The 19,831-nt window shown below is 41.1% G+C and overlaps 1 long non-coding RNA gene across 3 annotated transcripts; it reads right to left on the reverse strand.

Annotated features, from left to right (window-relative positions):
• Window positions 1-12,637: 12,637 nt before the first annotated feature.
• Window positions 12,638-19,506, reverse strand: LOC103233000 (uncharacterized). 3 transcript variants are annotated; one of them, XR_005243920.2, is made up of 4 exons: window positions 18,979-19,506; window positions 16,694-16,867; window positions 15,299-15,444; window positions 12,638-13,605 (listed from the first exon to the last, which is right to left on the reverse strand). It is a non-coding gene; the product is annotated as an uncharacterized lncRNA (long non-coding RNA). The 3 variants fall into 3 exon arrangements; XR_012092948.1 differs by having other exon boundaries at window positions 12,638-13,416; window positions 18,979-19,502; XR_012092947.1 differs by lacking the exon at window positions 18,979-19,506 and having other exon boundaries at window positions 12,638-13,416; window positions 16,694-18,959.
• Between the last annotated feature and the right edge of the window lie 325 nt (window positions 19,507-19,831).

Below are 19,831 nucleotides of genomic sequence, written 5' to 3' on the forward strand. Positions count from 1 at the left end.
ACTACCCAAGAATTCTGCTCTCACTGCCACAAGCCACATAAACCAAGGGGGCCGTGATGTCTAGGGCTCCTACTTTCTCTCCCAGACTGGATTCCTCAACTCCTTTTCCCATTGTCCCATCCTTCCATGCACTTTCCCCAATCTTTTCCTGGTAGTCATCTGTGATGACCTGATTCCAGTATCCACAATGCCTGATTCCAGTAATCCTGAATTTCCAAAACTTTAATCATACATACATCACCTCACATTGTTTGTTCTTTTGCTATAACCACTTACCATTTATGCTACTGATTACTTAATATGTTTCTTCAAATTGACTCACTGCTTAAACAGTTTATTTTATAAGAAAACTTTTTATTATGATTGTAAATAGGAAACCTGACATAAATAGAATATAAATAGACACACAAAAATAGTATTATTCATAGAATTAACTAAGATGCTTCCCTAAAACTTGCTCTTTTCTTGTTTAAAGGAAAGCTGGCAAGAATTAGCAAAGTATTAAAGGCATATGAGCACCGAACGTAGACTTTCTCTTGTCATTATGATAATGAGAAAGATCAAAAGACTTCATTCCCTCATTAACTCATGAATTAGTGTTGTGCCCATATATCACCTAAAAACCATTTGAGTGCCACTGGAACTTTGGGAAATGCTAAAATAACCAATAATCAATAGTTATGCCCTTATATTTAATTTGCTCATTTCTTTTTCTCTAGACTGAAAGTCCCTCAAATGCAAAGAATAGACTTGCATTTCTTAATAGTTCCACCCAAGAACCAGCAATTTTAGAGCTCATAGTAGGCGCTCAATAAATGCTTGTTGCCCTGGTCAAATCTAGCTGTGTCTTAGGTTTAGAACTGTTGGCAGGCTGTGCTAATATATTTCTGGAGTTTTCTGGAGTATTATCATGCTCTTAAGAATCTCTGGATGACCCTGAATCAAACTGTCAGAATTATCAACTTCTTTCTAAGAATCCTAGAGAAGATGCTTTTGAAGGTAACATCTCAGTTTCCACTCAGTTCCTGGGGTGCTCAGACTGTACTATTTCTTTCTCTTTAACAGTTCAGGGAGACCGATCAGCTCTGTGATACTGCCTTCACAAGACATGATCAGACAATCCAAATTTTTTCCTGTGATGAAATTGATCCATAAAATGGCTCTCACACTCATGATGACAAATACTGAAATTCTGAAGATCTTGAGCTCAATTTTCTTTTCCATGAGTATTTTATAGTGAGATCAACTTTCAGAGGAGAAAGTGCACAAAGACTCGTGAGTAATTTTGTCTCATAAATAGCCTGGAGAAATTTCAAGCTTCTCTTCACTGTCCTTCCTGGTTTGTTTAGTGGCCTGGATGGACGGGTGGGAGTGGGGGAGGAAGAAAGAAAAATTGGTACTGAAAATTATTCTTGAGAACATAAATCCTTTTTGTGAAGCAAAAGAAGAGCATGTTGATCTGTTCCAAGGATAGGTTTCTAGCCTTCTTGGACTAGAAATCTTTTTTAAAAAAATTAGCCTGATATTTAACATGTAAAGACAATGCCATATACTGCTATAGTTAAGGCCTGAGTCGAATCTGAATGAATCCCCAACAGAAGTGATTTGTTAGTAGGCACTTGAGATCACCAGTGACAATTCATTTCTGTAGAATAATGTAAACTAATTATCTACAATGCGGAAGCAAAGCCTGCGCCTGCATGATAAATTGCAGAATATTGCATTATAAAAAGAAATATTAATTCACATAACATAAAATTAAAATTGATGACAAACTTTTTCCTTTTTTAATTGTTTAATTTTTAAATTACTATTGTCTTGCAGCAGCAGACATCACATACCTCAAGAGGCACACAAATGTATTTGCCTGAAAGCACATTCTTTGCAGAAAAAAAAGTTTATTCAGAAAATGAGTGTGTATTAGTTCTTTCTTTTATTTCATGAAAATTTATTTTCTCTCCTGGGAAATAAATTTTAATTTTTTTTTTTTTTTTGGCAGGGGGAGGATTTTTCCCTAGCATACAAGTACATTTGTTATCAGAAAAATTCTTAAACTTTTAATAAAATGAGGGAAGCAAAACCATCAAGATAAACACAAAATTTTAAGAATTAACTTTCTGGCTAGAGGGTTGCACTTTATACTTTCTCTCAACCACAAATCGTTATTTGCCACCATTTTCTCTCCCTGAGCACTTAAGATAAACCCGAAAACCTGATGGAAAGATTCCTACCACTTAGTTCTCCCTATAGATGCAACAGGAAAATGCCTGAGTTATTTGTTTCTTTTGCTGTTCCAAATGAAATTTAAAATATAGATCTTGCTAAGAATGCCAATCAAGCAGGTGACCCTTAGGGCATTACATGATATGGTTTGGCTCTGTGTCCCACCCAAATCTCATGTTAAATTATGATCCCGAGTGCTGGAGGTGGAGGCTGGGGCAAGTTGATTGAATCATGGGGGTAGTTTCTAATGGTTTAGCACCATGGGGGTGTTGTCTTGTGATAAGAGTTCTCACAAGATCTGGTTGTCTGAAAGTGTGTAGCACCTACCTTTCTCTCTTTCTTCCTCCTGCTCCACCACGTAAAGAAGGCGCTTGCTTCCCCTTCACCCATCTACCGTGATTGTAAGTTTCCTGAGGCTTCCCCAACCGTGCTTCCTGTACAGCCTGTGGAACTATGAGCCAATTAAACCTCTTTTCTTCATAAATTCCCCAGTCTCAAGCAGTTCTTTATAGAAGTGTAAGAATGAATTAATACATTACACTTAGATTAGATGGTGGGAGAGACCATCTAATCAATGGGGCATTTCTAGGCCACCATCTTATTAATGGTTCTTCATTCAAGCTACCAACCAACTTATCACCGATTTCTCCACAGCTTTAATTTCAGTGGCACCTGGAAATTTGGGGAATTTGAGTATTTCGACCCACAGTTTTGAATGAGTGGCCAAGGGCCATGTGACTCTGCTCCCTTCCCTCCACAGCCAAAGCTGACTGGCCCAGAGGTCCTGACCCAAAGGTAACAATTCTCTAGATAGCTGAGGACAAGTCTGTTACCAAGAGCTCTGCCTAAATCAAGGTGAGATGGTCAATCAGAGTCCTCTCCTGGGAATATGAGCTGAGAGGCTGAGTTAGTTAGGGTTGTATAGACAGGCTGTGTTGTGTTATAGACTGGTGGCCATGTTGAGTCAGATCGGAATCAAGAGGAGACAGACATAAACAGATAGAACAAGAAAAAGCAGATATAATAAAAGGGGGTAGATCTTGAAGGAAAGATGAAGTGTTGACTCTTTAGCTCCTGATCATACCTGGCTCTATTGTTTTTGGATTCTAGATCTTAGCATCCTTGCAATAATACACTCTTTTTATTTGCAGTAACTTCAGTGGTTTTCTGTGCCTTGCAAGCAAAATTGTCATGACCAGCATATCCTTTGAGGAAGCACATGGGCTGCTTCTCAATAGCCACCTCTTCTCACCTCTGAATCCTTTACACATCTTTTACACTGTCTCTGTCTGGAGCATCTTTCTTCTGCTTTCCCTTGCTGAATCAACAATTGTCTTTCCCTTATGTCTCATGCAGAGACCCCCTCACATCCCCAGCAGACTTTGCAACCCTCCACAAGTTGGGCGCTGTTCTGTTCCCACAGTCTCTCTGCTATGGTCTTCACCACTGTGCAGTAATCAACATCTTATATGTCCGACTTTTAGCTCAGCAAAGCAAATGGAAAGACCATAACTTTCCATTTCTCTATTCTAAGAAAACAGGACACCTTTTTTGTTGTAAGATGGAAAGTTTAAAAATCAACAGATAGTCTTGCAGATACGTTCTTTGACCTCGCATTCAAAACTCCTTCTCACTTATTTCTCACTACTGAACCCCATATTCTATTCCATTCAGTAAAATAAAGATCTCAAGAGCCTATTTGCAGGTACAAAAAAAAAATAGAAAGAATGAAAGATCTAGTATTTTTGGTAGCAAAACAGAGTGACTATACTCAATAATAATTTAATTGTGCATTTAAAATAACTCGAGGAGTATAATTGGACTGTTTGTAACACAAAGTATAAATGCTTGGGGTGATGGATACTCCATTTACCCTGATGTGATTATTACGCATTGTATGCCTGTATCAGAATAACCTATATACCCCATAAATATATACATCTACTATGTACTCACAAAAATTGAAAGTTAAAAATTTGAAAAAGAGCCTACTTATACGATGTGCAAAACACATGGTTGCCAGTCTAGATATCTGCTGTTCTTGAATCTTATACAGTAGTTTCTTCACTTCAAGCCTTTGCTTGCAGAATTATTTCTACAATAAATGTCTCTCTTCATCCATCTCCAATTCTCAAAATCTTGCAAGCTCCTTCTCAAGGTCATTGCTGGTCTGCTTAATCGCCTCCTGTCTCCAGCAGAGAGGGGAATTGCCTTTCCAGGACCCCCTTGGCACTGTATGCCACCAGTCTTAAAACAGTCAGAACAGTCTGACCTGGATCCTGTCCCATGCCCCTCATTAAAATTATAATCTCCTCTAGGCCAGGAGCCCTGCCTTGTCCAGGGCACACCTACCTTCCCCACTCCCCCATTAAATAAAGGATTTTACCACTTAAAGTATCTTTGGGCTAGAAAAACCTTAATCTTCCAGGGTATTTTCATCTTATCAGAGAGAAGCAAATGGTAAAAACATAACATATTGTGGGTTACGGAAAAAAACTCCCAAATTAATGTCTTGGATGTTCTTCCTCATACCTGTTCTTCATCCATACACTAGAAGGATAAAGGCCACAGTTTACAAATGATTTATCTTAGATCACTCAGTTTTTCAGCCTCCATGAGAAGTTTCAACTGTGGTCATACTAGGTGTGACTAAGTGAACTGATCTGTCCTAGAAAATACTTCAGCAACTATCAGACCAAAAAAGGTGTTTTGATTTACTTAACTAATCAGGATCTTGATTACTGAAGTATGGTGCCTGCTGATCTATTGAAGTTTTATGGAAGTTAAGGAAAAACTGGAGAGAAAAGATTTTTTCCCTGCTCAGCTTTTTTATGTCTAAGCATTAGTACTTACTGCTACTTATGCCTCAGAGACAGAATGGGCATCATCTCTGCAAAACAAAATAAAACAAAACAGGCTGGGTATGGTGGTGCATGCTTATAGTCCCAGCTACTTGGGAGGCTGAGGCAGGAAGATCACTTGAGCCCAGGAGTTCAAGGCCAGTCTGGGGAACATAATGAGACCCCCGTCTCTCAAAATAAAAAAATAAAAAAGCCAGAACTACCATAATATGTTACCATAAAACACTTATTGAACACCTACTATGTGCCAGGTGTTGTCCAAAGAGCTAGAATCCCTGAGAAGTAGGAACAATCATGTCCCCATTTTGTAGATAAGTAAAAGGAGGCACAGAAAGATAAGTGACTTGTCCAATACCAGAGAGTTGGTATATGATGGAGCTGAGGGTTGAACCGCAGCTGGCTGGGCCACTAAGCTGTTACCATCAACTGTTGCGCTCTACTCTACAGAGTACATAGGGGATCAGGGTTGCCTGCAGGAGGGATTTTAATTTAAACCTTCTTCTACTAATAACTATTCATTTGGCTTTGTATTCTTGCAATGTAGGAATTTCAAAAGTGAATTTCCTTCATCTTACCTGTTCACTAGTGGAATAAATCATGAAATAGAGCAGGTGGAGGATATTTGACTCATGGCACACATGGGGTAGGCTCTCAAAAGTCAATCCCTTTACCTAAATCTCCATTTCACCCTTCTATATATACTTTGGCAGGATCTCTCAAACTTAAGTGACTTCAGCCCCAGCGTTCTGTTATTTTCCATGTACCAGCCCTGACTCCCTATGCATTCCCAACTCTTCTCTGACCTCTGAGGACTGCATCATTCAGCACTCCCTTGACCCTGGCTTCTGGTTGGTTTGGACTGATAGAAGGCACCAGCAGGATGGTGGAAGGTGGAAGGAAAGAGAAGTCATGGTATTATTTCCCTCTACCTCCCGGCTTCCCAGCAGAGCAGCTATCTCCTGCCTCCAAAGTCCTAGTTCCCACTTGGTTCTGGGAAAACCATCCCTTCCCTCACTACGCGGCCATAGGATACTAATGACTTCTCACTGTTGCTAGTCCCTGGGTGCTGCCATTCCTGCTGGTTCTCCTAACTCCACCCACATCTGCATAATTCGTCAGCATTTTAACCTCTTTCCAGTTCAAACTCTTCAAGCATGTTGTTTTGCTTTATCCAATGTCACTTATATTATTATTTACCAAATATTTTTTCCATCAATTAAATTATTTTATATTTAATTATTTACAGACATTCAATCTCTGTTATAAATGGAACATCATGTTCATTTACCATAAATTGAATTATAACCATTGAAAAAAAAAAACAAAAAGCAGGGCAAACAAGTCACTATTAGTCAACTCTAGCTAGCTGTTATTGCCTGCCTCCCCAGGCTCTGAGCCTGAGTTCTGCCCTCTCTGGTAAAAGTGGAGATGAACAAGAGTAAAAAAGTTGTTAGAGACATCCCACCACCAAACTGAGACTTCTCGGCTGGTACAACCAGAAGGATCGGGAGAGGATTGTAACAGAAATAATTTTCTCCTGGTGTGAATCTATATTATTTGATACCCATCTGGAAGGTAATTTGTGTCTCAACTTTTAGGTAACACTGCCCCACAGCAACCACTAGCAAGTAGCTATGGACTCAATTAATAGCCCCCAATTATGTCTTTGAGGTGAATCTCAAGGATCATAGAAGATATTAGATAATTCTAGAAGAGACTGGAAGACGACTCTAGCATAAGGAAACATAATATCCGCTCATGTACTTGCATGAAACAATTAGTCCTTTCTTAACAACAACACTAACAACAACAAAGACATATGCTTTTTGCTTCCAAGAGAAGTTGGTCTTTGCTAATACTCTTCACAAGGCAAACTGAACGAACAGGAACAAGTAGTTCAGCCTCAGAGAGTGCAGTGTCAATATGCATGTGTGCAGAGGGGCATGTTCCCATGAGGCTCTAAGTATGGGAGGAAGTTAAACTTTACCAAAGCAAACAGTTTAAGATATGCACATAATGATACTTCTTATTGGCTGGTGAGAATGATACCAACAACATCAACACGTTCCTCTTTCACAGTCTGATAACCAGGAACTAATATTAATTCCACAATGTCAGCAGAAACAGTGTTCATCAGAGATACACGTTGCTAGTCCCAGCTTGGTTGAAAATACTTCTTTAAAGCATGTCCAGGGCCTTTCTTTTGTTACATTCACCCAGCCCTGTTGTTCCTGCTGTGTTTTATTAGGCAAATATAAAATTAACAACACAGCAATAATTATTTCCTAAACTGGTTCCAACACAAATTTCCAATTTGAGGTCAGATGTATCGCCTAATAAAATTTTTACAGCTGCAGTCAAATTGTGGTAGTTAATTCCTGGAAAATACAATTCTTAATTCGCCAGAATTAGTTTTAAGTCTTGATTCATCCCATAAAGACGAGTGTGTATTACTGCAGTTTATACAAAATGTTCAAATAGTAATATCCAATATAATAGCTTGCATAATTTCAGCTAATTCAATGTTAGAGGTATTTGACCTACTTATACTTTCACTGAACCATACATCAGGGCTTTAAGATCATTGGGTCTGATCTTTCTCAATTGCCCTTTCCTGAACTGCGTAAGTATTGCTTAATGCTATGCAGCTAAACACGGAATCATGTCAAAGAGGAAAGAATAATTAGAATATCCATGAAGCGGGGTTCTATTTATACTCCTATTGCTACCAGCCATTTGTTACTTTAAGACCTACGCCTTAATCCCAGTCTCTGAGCCACTGCTCTGAACTGCAAAATTCACACACTTGTACCTGCAAAATTCAAAACTCATTTCATCTGCTCAGGGTTCCCAAAGAGTACTTTTAAAACAACTAAAATAGTAAGTGCAGGAATAATACTAATAGCAACTATGTTCAGCACCCATTAGGTGCCAGACCCTATTTTAAGTGTGTTACCTATGGTAACTTTTTAATCCTTGCAACTATCCCAGGAGGCAGGTTTTATTTTACTCATTTTACAGACAAGAAAACGGGGCAGAGTCGGGAAGGAACTTATCACATACAACAAGGTCACATGGCAAGTGACAGAGCTGGAGTTCAAATCTCAGAAATCTGGCTCTAAAGTCCCTCCTTTTACTAATACTAGTATTATTATTTTATTTATGTATTACTTAGAGACTGGGTCTCACTCTGTCACCCAGGCTGGAGTGCAGTGGTACAATCACAGCTTACTGCAGCCTCGAACTCCTGGGCTCAAGCAATCCTCCCACCTCAGCTTCCCAAGTACCTGGGACCACAGAGGTATGCTATCATGCCCAGCTAATTTTAAAAACATTTTGTGTAGAGATGGAGTCTCACTGTGTTGTTGCCCAGGCCAAGCCCCTGTTTTTGCCCATGCTACAATATTATGTAAAATAAAAAATCTTACCAAAAACAAATACATTATCAGTATTCACTATGTATGGTAAGGATTTTTTTCTTCTATGTGCTCAGGGCAACAGAAGAGAAATTAGACTAATGTGAAATATTTAAAAATAAGAAAGACAAATAAGAGAATAGTGCTTGAGGTTCTGCTTCATGGGTTCTCATGCAGTTATTTTTTTTTCTAAGTGTCTAAAACATTCTTTGGCATCAGCAATGATCTAGAAAATTCTCCAAGGATAAAACCTACAGACTTCTGGAAGAGGCCATCTTCTGCCAACCACATGCAGCCTGAGTTCTTAGTGAGAACCATGCAAGTTGGGTCATGCTTTTTTTGGCCTCTAGACATAATTTGTTCCTGGGCCAGAGTCTTGGCACCCGGTTGCAGGGTGGTGGAGAGGGCCAGACTTTTGTACCCTGATAGACTTGAGTTAATTCCTGTTTGGCCACTCCTTAACCATGTGCCCTAAAGCAAGTACTTAGTGGGTTTTTGCCCTCATTTTCCACATTGTAAGTAGGGTTGTATCTATTTTTTTTTCTGTGTAGTCCATTTGCCCTACTTTTAATGCTCTGATTTCTCTGTCAGTTAGAGTTCTTGAACTGTAAGCAACAGAAACCAAGTCTGGCAAACCCAAGGAATATGAATTCATTGGAGAGACCTGGAAGCCACATCATGAAATGGAAAACCTCAGAACGAGCTGGAGAAGGGACAAGAATGAGAGCTGCTGGGAGCTGCAGCAAAGACAGAAAGAGACAAAGCATGCCAAGTCCACAGTGTTGTGAAAGCACTCAATAAAGATTCATTCTTCCCCCTTCGGTCTCAAGCTCCCTTTCACCAAATTCTTCATCCATTCCAACACATACTGTGTGCCTACTCTGTGCGAAGCACATTGAGCAGTATGAGGAATGTAAAAATGAATAACTCAGTCCCTGCCAAAAAGTCAGGCATGCCCTCACCCAGGGTATTATTTGATGTTGTTGAGAAATACCCAAATGAATCATTCATCTCTGAAATAAATGGCTAATGTCAAAACATTTACTAATGCAGACAAAGCTGACTGAAATAAATGGTTGAATAACCCATTGTTTGAAAATCTACAAGAGTAATATATATTACAATCAGATAAATCAAAATTACAAAGGATTTTCTGCTGCTTTTCAAAATGCTTGCCAGAAGTCTGTCAAATGACAGTTGGAAGGATAATAAGTTTAACAAGTGGTTGCGGGTTACCTCCAGGGAATGAAACCAAGGAGTGGGACTGAGACGGGGGAGGGAGTAGCAGTCGGTGGGCAAGGAGGAAGGCAACTTCCCATTTTATAATTTCTTAAAGTGTGTGGATTTTTAAACTGAATTTATGTATTTATTGTATAATAATTAAATAACTAGTTAAAGAAAAATATATTCATTAGAGTGCTTTTAATGAAATAAAAAACCAGCTTGAGCTAGTGTAAGCAAAAGAGGGAATTTAGTGGCTTAGGATGTAGGCAGGGAGGGAGTGGAGGTGAAACCAGAGCCGGGACATTCTCTGTCTCTCCATCTTGGTCACTAACTCCTGTCTCTGCATCGTTCATCCCGTCGCTGTTGCCATGAACTAGAACCTCCGTTAATGGGTGTTCCTGGCCTCACATCCTCACAGCTTTGTGACTGGAAAACAGTTTTTTCCTCTAGTTCCAGTTGAAAATCCCCAGGAGAGGTCCCCCACTGACCTGGCTGAAAGCTGTTGCCTACTTATAAACTAGGGTTGAGACAGCGTCATCAGCTCAGCGTGAGGTGGTGACTCCTCACTAATCAACATAGCAGGGAGCAAGAACGATGTGGTTCTCATTTTATCCACACACAGGCAGGAAAAAGAGCTGGGTAGAACCAATCTAGAACAGAGGGAGTTGCTAGGAGCTGGGTGGCTCTCCCAGTGTGTCCCCAGCAGTCTCTTAACCTGACTCATCTGTGGACCTTCGTCCTCATACATCTCACGCCAAGAGTCTTGGCTCAAAGAAGACCTCAGGAACCAGATCCTCAAGCTTGGGCAAGCCTTCTTATGAAAATGAAATAACTTGAGTGTCTGAGTCTTTTCCACTGAAGCATAAGCATTGAGTTATTAATTATTCTTGCTTTCCTTTTGAGCCAAATCCCATCAGATCAAGGACAGAACTATAAGCCCCTTGATTTCTTATCATCTCTGCATTCCCAGCGCTTTGTATTTGTACCATTAGTATTAACTGACCACCTACTATGTGCCAGGTGCTATTGTAGAGTCTGGGCATGCAGCAACAGGCAAAACATGCCCTACAGAGCATGTGTTCTAGTGGATGAGACAGCAATACACACACACACACACACACATACACAGAGGCACACACACACACAAACATCTTTAATCATTTCAGATTAGGATGTGGGCTATGAAGAGCCTTAAGGCAGGGTGTAGGGACAAAGAGTATTAGTGTGGAAGGAGGACATTTTAGAGATGTGGTCAAAGATGATTTCTTTGAAGAAGTGACGTTTGACAGAGACCTGGGTGCAGTGGAGTGTTTTCCAGGAGGACTCCACAGCATGGGCAGAGGCCTAAGGTGAAAATGAACTTGACATGTTTGAGGAGCAGCGAGGGGGGCATCTCAGCCACAGCAGAGGAAAAAGGGGGCAGATGGAAGGAATTGAGGAGGGAGAAGCTGCTGGCCCCCCTCACACGCCGCCTTCCAGGCCACAGTGAAGACTGTTCATGTTATTCTAGGTGTGACGGGGCGCCTCGGAGTGTTTCAACCCAGAGAGTGACATGATCTGATTTATGTTTGTAAAATGCCTGGCCAGTGCTAGACTCTCAGTAAATATTTGTTAACAATTTGAAAAAAGAAAAAGAACTCAGATAAAAAAAATATTTTAATAGGCTCCTTGGCAGGAGAGAGCCCGTGCTCCCGGTTAATAATGAAAACAGACTGACATTTGTCCAGTGCTCTCTAGTTTACAAAGCTCTTTCACCCTGATGATCTCATCTGACCTCTCATTTGGAGGAAGATATATGACCATACGACATCAAGGCTCATATGTGTGTCTACAGCTGTTAGAGAAGAGTCTGAGCTTAGGGCTCTGAAGATGCCACGGGGCTCCTTAGCGTGCTCTCCCAGACGGAGGTGGGGAGATTCTCACACTCGTCTTCTGAGAACCATCCTGCAGGCTTAGTTTTGCCAGTCAGAGGCCCCAAGGAGACCAGATCAAGAGGAGATTATGTATGCTCTGGAAGATTTGCTTTTTTTTCTCTCTTTTCTACTCAAACATGAGAGTTTCTTAGGTGGTTAAAAAAGAAAAATTATTTAACGTGCCCCTCAGGCCTGGGATTAAGGCCATTAGAAACCATGGTAGCAGGGAGCTCCTAAAGCAGCCCCTGATTTAAAGAGCTGGTGTCAAGGACCTCAGTTACGTCATGGGACCACCGTCCGGAGCAGGACTGGACAGCCACCACCCCCAGACTCATGGCGCCTCATGCCATGGCCTCAGAAATCACATTGTCCTCCTAGTCTCTCAGCTTTATCTTTCCTGTGCTATGCCCCCACCCAGATAGGGAAGGTGGACTTTCACCCATGTTTTTCTGGGGCCGGCAAAAGAGAGGGAGAGGGAAGGAAGAGAGGGGCTAGATTCCCCAGCCTCCCTCTCACTATTCTAACCTCTTCTCCAGGTAAGTCAGGGTGTCCGTCCCAGTTGTCTCACTGACAATCCATGACGTTGGGCAGAGTCAGAGACAACTGTCTGGTGGGGCAATAGCAGATTGGAAACTCAAGGGTTCCTGGTTCAAAGGTACTGGCAAAAGATTGAGCCACTTCCAGCTCAACCCCCTTAATACGGTCCAGGGACTGGAGGCCCCGAGTTCAACAGTACTGGTCTCAGCGGCTGGCCTTTACCATTGAAATGCCATCTCTGCCACTTTAGATACGGTGCTTAAAATGTCCTTAGCCTCTGCGTATTTTTAAACATTTCTTTGTGCCACTTTCAAGCTACTTCTTACAAGAATCATAAAACAGGGCTCTTAGAATTTGCAGAATGAATGCAATTGTTAAGGAGCTGCTGTATAATCATTAGAAAAATACATGTCTGCGTTCTGGATACCAATACACAGTCATAAGAGAAAGAAAGTAAATCTGCATTTTCTGTTGTCAATCATGTTTATTAAATTGAAAAAAAAAAAGTCTTCTCTCCCAGGCAGTCTGAAAAATGGGAGGAAAATGAATTTATTCTATGTTGGAGGACTAGGCTAAAAATGTAATTAACAGATGCAATTATGCATTCTGATGCAAAGTGCTCCAAGCTGACAGAGAACTTCTAGTGGAGCTCCCAGGCCACAGGCTGCAAAATCTCTAACAACTTTATTCTCATACGCTGGCCTACGGTTCAATCTTGCTTCCTTTGAGTATCTTCTGCAAATAAAAGGCCCTATTCTTCAGCTTCCCCCAGCTTTATTCAGAATGAAAACACCACTTTGTGCCCACGTTGTGTTAAAATAACAGATTTGTGTTCGTTCCTGTAGGTTTCTGATGGGAGGAGGGAGGCGGTCTATCTTCACTGCGGATGGCGAGGTGCCTTTTGGAGGAGGAGGATGGAGAGAAAGGGTCTCCAACAGCGAACCTTTGTCCTGCAATGCAAATGAGCCTCTGCAAAACAGGGCGCAGACAATGCCAGCCTAGTCCTCTGCGCGAAGCGATCCATCTGCAGCTATTTTGTTAACCTGATGTTTCTTACATTCTTTCTCTCGCACAAAATACTTGATGTTGACAGCTGTGAATTTTAAACAACCATTCTGTGTATGTTTTTCTAATTTTGTGTATTCAGATTGTTTCTCCATATTGGGGGGTTGGAAGCCAAGTACTTTACGTTCCTTCATTTAGAGATTTCATGCTTTTCGAAAGTCGTGGCGGTTCTGATTGCTAAACAAAGTAGAAATGAAGTGTGCTCACCAGCAGCATTGGAATGACCGGGGAGTGCAGAAGCACTTTTGAAATAAAAAAGGTTGCACAAGATTACACGCCAAAGCGGACTGGAGGCAGGGCTCAGGAGTGACACATCACCCAGTCACACTCTGGTGGCCCCAGGAAGCTGCATCTGCCCTCACTTACCTGTAAAATGGAACCACAACAACATTCTCACAGGGCAGAAAATAAAGATCTCATATATCCAGGTCCATCAACCCAGTTTTATTTCCCCTTTCCAGCTCTAGTTACATTGTTCTGGCAGCCAGTCCTTCTTCTTAGGTAGCATGCAAAGGCATGGATTTGTTTGTAAGCATGAAGGAAAACAAAACGTGCTCTCAGACTGAGGCTTGCGTTGATAAGACACTACAATTGGGTGCATGGTTTTAAAACTGGTTTATTTATTTATTTATACCTTTGCCTCATTGATAGAAGGCAGTTCACCACCCAGGCCACAAATGATAAAAACAAAAACTCTGGACAAGAGAAAAGGAAGTTGCAAATAGGGCAATTATAAGGCTCATTTTTTTTTTGCTACCATTGAGCTTTGAAATCTGACTCACAGCTTCCTGGCAGCAAGAGTGAAAACGGGATGATGACTAATGACAAACCCTCACTTCACCAGAGTATACAGTTCTTCAAAGGAGAGAAGAATTTTCCAGATGCTTTATTTTCAAATAAATTCTGCACTCAGGGCTCTTTATAAGGGGACAATGAGAACAGAAGTTCATTGTCAACTGTGAGAGCAAACAGAGTTGCAAAATTGCCAGGGGCAGAGCAAAAAAGTGAAGCAAAGGGGCACCTGTCCAGTGCCCACTCCAGTTTTCTGGTGGTGGGCTCACAGAGTCTTGTCTTGAGAAGGATTCAAGACCGCATCTAAGCTGGGCAAAAAAGAGGCTACACTATTTTAGAGATGCCTGCCATAGGCAGAGGGCAGATGATGGACCACATGTGTGCTGAATAACTCCTAACCTTGGCCTAAATACAGCACAAATGCGCAGGTTTTTGGTCTCCAACTTGATCCAAAGGTAGAGCTCTAGGGGCCTAGTAGAGTGGATGGCAATCAGGATTCTTAGACGTCCCTGAATAACACTTTTCTCAGCTGGGATTTTAAGAGGAGCTAGAAGGCTGATTGGAGTTCCTATCAATGCTTTGAAGGCAAAGTAAGCAGATGGTGGACTTGACAGCCAAAACTGTAGAAGCCTGAGCTGCAACCACACCCGATTCAGGGCTGTACCACCTCCACACAGGCATGGACCAGATACTCTTTTTTTGTAATTTGTAAAATATTTTTTCCTATAGGATACACTTTAGGTAATTTCCTCTTTCTATATTTCACGTTTCTTTATTATTTGAACTTATAACACAAATTAGAGAAAAGTATAATACATTATTTTAAATTAGTCTTCCCTTTTCTTTTCTTTCTCTTTTCCTTCCTTCCCTCCTTCCTTCCTTCCTTCCTTCCTTCCTTCCTTCCTTCCTTTCTTTCTTTCTTTCTTTCTTTCTTTCTTTCTTTCTTTCTTTCTTTCTTTCTTTCTTTCTTTCTTTCTTTTTCTTTCTTTCTTTCTTTCTTTCTTTCTTTCTTTCTTTTTCTTTCTCTTTCTTTCTTTCTCTTTCTTTCTTTCTCTTTCTCTCTCTGTCTCTCTCCTTCCTTCCTTCCTTCCTTCCTTCTTTCCTTCCCTCCCTCCCTCCCCCCCCTCTCTCTTTCTCTTTCTTTCTTTCTTCCTTTCTTTGTTTCTTTCACTACAAGTATGCCAACAACCTGTAAGGACTACCTGTAGAGAGCAATAAAGCAAAAATTTGATTACTAGGAGCTCATCTAATGGTTTCATTCACTCACCTTGGTAAGGAACAGATAATAAGAAAAGAGGCTCAGAGTCTATGGTGGCCACAGATGTTTCACAGACCCTGAAAATTCACTCCATCTTACCGATCTTCAGGGTCTCTACTTGGACAGGACAATAGTCAACAGGGTTTCCCGAAGCCCTGTCATCAAGAAAACAAGTTAAGAAACAACAACAACAAAACCATTCACTTCATTAATAATCAAGGCAGGAAATATAAAGTAATACCCTGGAACAAAAATGGTTCAAAAATAAAATGGGTTGTGCAGAAGGCAGAAAGTTCAGGTATCTTGGCTAGATCCACAGACACTGCCCTTTGTGCACCTAGATCTCAAATTCTCTTTTAGTTGCAAGACTCTGCCATCCTGAGAGTGTCTGAACACGTTTTTCAGAAGACTTTGTAACAACAGTGAATTTTTCAAAGCAGTTTTCTGGTAAGCCTCAATTAACCAGAAAATCAGATTAATTGTGCATGAACTTCTATTTCTGGGACCAGTTTGACCCGTGGAATATGCAAGCAAGACGTGTAAAAGTAAGACGTGTTAAAATGTGGCTCTCTGGTATTTGCTTTAGAGCATGGAAGAATGGGAAAACAAGACAGTGAGGGCCGGGGGCCAAAGAAAATGCTATATTTAGATGTGCAGGGCTTTGTTTGGCCCTGATACCATCGTAGACACAGCTAGTCGGGAACAAGGGGGCCATTCAATCAATCCACCTGACACGCTGTCGCCGGCCCGCGCGTTCCACAGGCACGGAGCTCAACACGGTCCTGAAAGAGGCTGTCGACTGAGAAAAGGTAACAGCTGCTCTGTGGCAATTAACCAGCAGTTTCTGTTGCTGAAGGAGATTATTTTGGATGGCGTAAAGAGATTCAAATAAAAATGTCAACGTGCCCATTATGGATGAAAGTTAGAAAAACTTAAGTGGCCCTGAATTAATCACTATTTGACAGGAAGGCACGTAAACGAGTACTAAAAATCCCCCACAAATCTATTTTCCTGCCTTTTTGGTGATTGTAAAGAAGCTCACTGGGGGTGGGGAGGGCATTTCTTGGCTGCAACCTTAATTCATCTTGGAGTGAAGATTTAATGACAAAGTTACAAGCCCTTAAAGTAGCATTTATTGAGGGGCTAATGAGAGTTCCTAAGAACTCTGGAAAAAAAAAAAAAAAGAAAGAAAGAAAAAAATAGCAGTCACTAACACAAGAGGCCTTTGAAAATACCGAAGAGAGGGGAGTTCATTAGTCTTTTTTTTCCCCCTTTCTCAACAATGAATGTTTCTGCTGCCAAATCTTCAGGAATAGGGTTGGTTTCCTTTCAAGTAATGGATGCAGACTTTGCTTGTGCATCGGAGTCCAGACACTCTTTCCAACAAGAAGCAGGAAATCTCACCGTCAAAGGGAAACTGTGCATTCCTTCCTCTCTGGCTGGGTCGGGGCCTTGCAAACAGTGGATTTATGCTGCCCTTGCCAAAAACACCGCTGATTTCCATGTCTTCCCATGGCTAAGATAACGAATGCCGCTTTTGGCCTCTGAGAGCTGCACTTATTTAAAACTCCAGCTATGCTGTAACAAAACCGGTTGCTGTCACCCCAAATCGAGCAAATGAGACCCTGTCCTACAGCATAAAGGCTAAGAGAGTTATTGAATGTCCCCTGCGGAGAAGGCCCCATTTGCCCCTGCCCTCCCTTAGCATTCCCCCTCACCCCCCAAACTTCTCGGCCCTCTCGCCTCACTCCTCCTGTCTAGGAGCACAGGAAGGAGTAGCTGTGGCTGGTCTGTTCCAAAAGGATCAAGTTTTCTTAAGTCAGAATTTTTTCTTTTAAAGAAAAAGCAGAAGTGGAAAGGAATGTTGTGAAGAAAATGGAAGCTGGCAAAGTGGTTTAACTTCAAATAATCTTCCGGTCAGCGCTGACACCCAAACGTCATGCGCTTTCGTAAACGTAAATATAACTGAACAGTTATAGGAATGGAGAAGGAAGGAGAGGGACTGTAAACCGCCAAATGTAAAACAGGTATCGTGACTTCTGGTCGCTCAAGACAGAGAGAAGCATTGCTTTTGAAGCTATTATCCCCAAGGAGTCTCAAAAATGATCTACAACATGTAATTAAACTGACATGCAGAAAACATGTGTATTTAGAAAATGCTCTCACTGTTGTTTATGCCTAACCAAAACATTCCATTTCTCTCAGGATACAAAAGGAACGTTTTGCAATAAAAGTGCCTCCATTTGGAGAATACATTTATTAAAATGCTATTTTCCACAGCTGCATTAATCTGAGATCTGGGAGATGATTCCTATTTGTACAATACCCTCCTGCTTGGGAAGGTTTATGCCTCGTGGCACAATACCAATGGTTTAGTAGCCAGATTGCCTAATTCTCAAAGAACTGTTTGCTTGACATCACCTAGGGAGGAACTCAGACGCATTCACCCCTCACTGGGACACGTGCGTATTTCTGAGAACATCTCTTTAAACACAGTCACACCCTGAAGGCTGCACATCATATGTTTTAACTCCTAAGGGTGACAAAATTCAGCACAGATTAAATGGATTTTTTTTTTTTAGCTGCATATAAATCGTCTTCAGTTCCAAGGGTGAAGATAGGTGCCAACTGTTGGCTAAAATCACAAGGGAGAAAACATACCTTGCTGTCTTCAGGACTCCTGCTGTTGGGACTGAGAATTCTAAGGGTGACTATAATAAGAAGAATATTAACAGTAACCATATATAATGTTATTATCATAGTAGCTTTCACCTATGTACCAAATAGTTGGGGAATACTCTGTATTCATTTTCTCAGTTAAATCAGGCAACATCATTTCAAGACTGGTAGTATTGGCTTCACTGTAAAGATGAGAATTCAGGAGCTCAGAGAAGTTAATTAATGTGCCATGTTCACACAGTGAGTAGATGGAAGAAGCAGAATTCAGACCAGGACTGGCCTAAATACAAAGCTTTCTTTTGAATCACTACACTAGTCTCTTCTTTCCACAGTTACCTGCGTGCACATATGGCTGACTTTGTAGCCACCCTTTCTTCCTTATAAACTCTGGTCTGGCCTCCATATAACCCTGTGCTTCACAAACGAGGCTGTGTAATCTAGTGATTAAGAGTGCATGGACAGGAGTTAGACTGCCTGGCTCCGAAACCTGACTCTATCACTTACCATTTGGGTGATCTTGTGCAAATTTGCCAGCCTGTGTCTTTACCTCTAAAATGGGAATATTAAACGTTCTTATATAATATGGTTGTTTGTTGTAAAAATAAAATGGGACAATGTACTTAAATGTAGCATAATTTCTGGCACATACTAATTACTCAGTGTTAGGAGAGAAGAAAAGAAAGAAAGAAAAAGGAAGAAAGTAAGGAAGGAGAAAGGAGAAAGGAAAAGAGTAGAAAGAGGAGAAAAAAAGAAGGAAGAGAAAAAGAAAGGAAGTGAGAGGAGAAAAAAAAAAGAAAGGAAGGAAGAAGGAAGACAAAACAAATGAAGTAAACCAAAGGAAGGGGGCACGTTCTCACAACCACAGAGGGAAGCCATTACCAGCAGAGGATGCTGGAATACAGACAGCACCTCGAGGCCTCAGACAAGCCCAGTGGGCAGGACCCGGGGCCAGTCATACCATTTATTGGTTCTACTTCCTTGGTGTTGGCTCTATTCAAAAGCTGACTCACCCCAGCAGGCTCCCAAGATGATGCATACAGTTTTCCAGCTTCCCAGGAAGTGAAACCTGCAGGAGAAGTGAAACCTTCTTGCCCCAGCATTCTCAACTCTGATCAGGTCACATGCTTACTTCTCAGCCAATCTCCAAGGCTTGTGGAATGCCACATGCTGATTGGCTTTCTCCCATCACATGCTTCTCTTCCCACTCAGGAAATAGAGTCCAGTGTACCAGAAGCCCAGAGATGGAAAATGGAAGAAGAAATCACTTCGTAGAGGGAAATGGGGGTGCAATTACCAGGAAAAGAATAAATGCAGAAATGACAAGTTGATGTCTACCACAGGCAAAACTTGCCTGCTGAGTGTATAACCTCTTCTTGGCGTTGCTTCTGTCAGTTGAGTTGCTGTGGTCAAGATCTAGTGTTCTAAGATCTGATGACTTCAGTTTGAGTCCCGGCTCCATTGTTTACTAGCTGTATGACCGTTGGCTAGTTAACCCACCTCTCTCTGCTTCAGTTTCTTCATGTGTAAATGTGATTAATAATATTACTCTTCTCATGGTTTGCTAAGTATTATATGTATACATATAAAGCACACAACATGCTAACAGTACATGCTAAGCCCCCAAATTTTAGGCATTTAACATTCAACAGATATTTATTGAGCACCTACTACATGCCAATTATGTGTTAAGTACTTGGAACACGTTGGTGAACCAAACAGAACGATAACAATAAAATCTCTTGACTTTGTGGAGTTAACATTCTAGTGCAGAAAGACAAATAATAAAAAATAAACAAAATAAGAAAACATATGGTATGTTAAGTGAAAACAGTGTGGAAAAATAAGTAAGTCAGTGTAGAGGGG

Source organism: Chlorocebus sabaeus, chromosome 5 (assembly GCF_047675955.1).
Source record: "Chlorocebus sabaeus isolate Y175 chromosome 5, mChlSab1.0.hap1, whole genome shotgun sequence".
Lineage (NCBI taxonomy): Eukaryota > Metazoa > Chordata > Mammalia > Primates > Cercopithecidae > Chlorocebus > Chlorocebus sabaeus.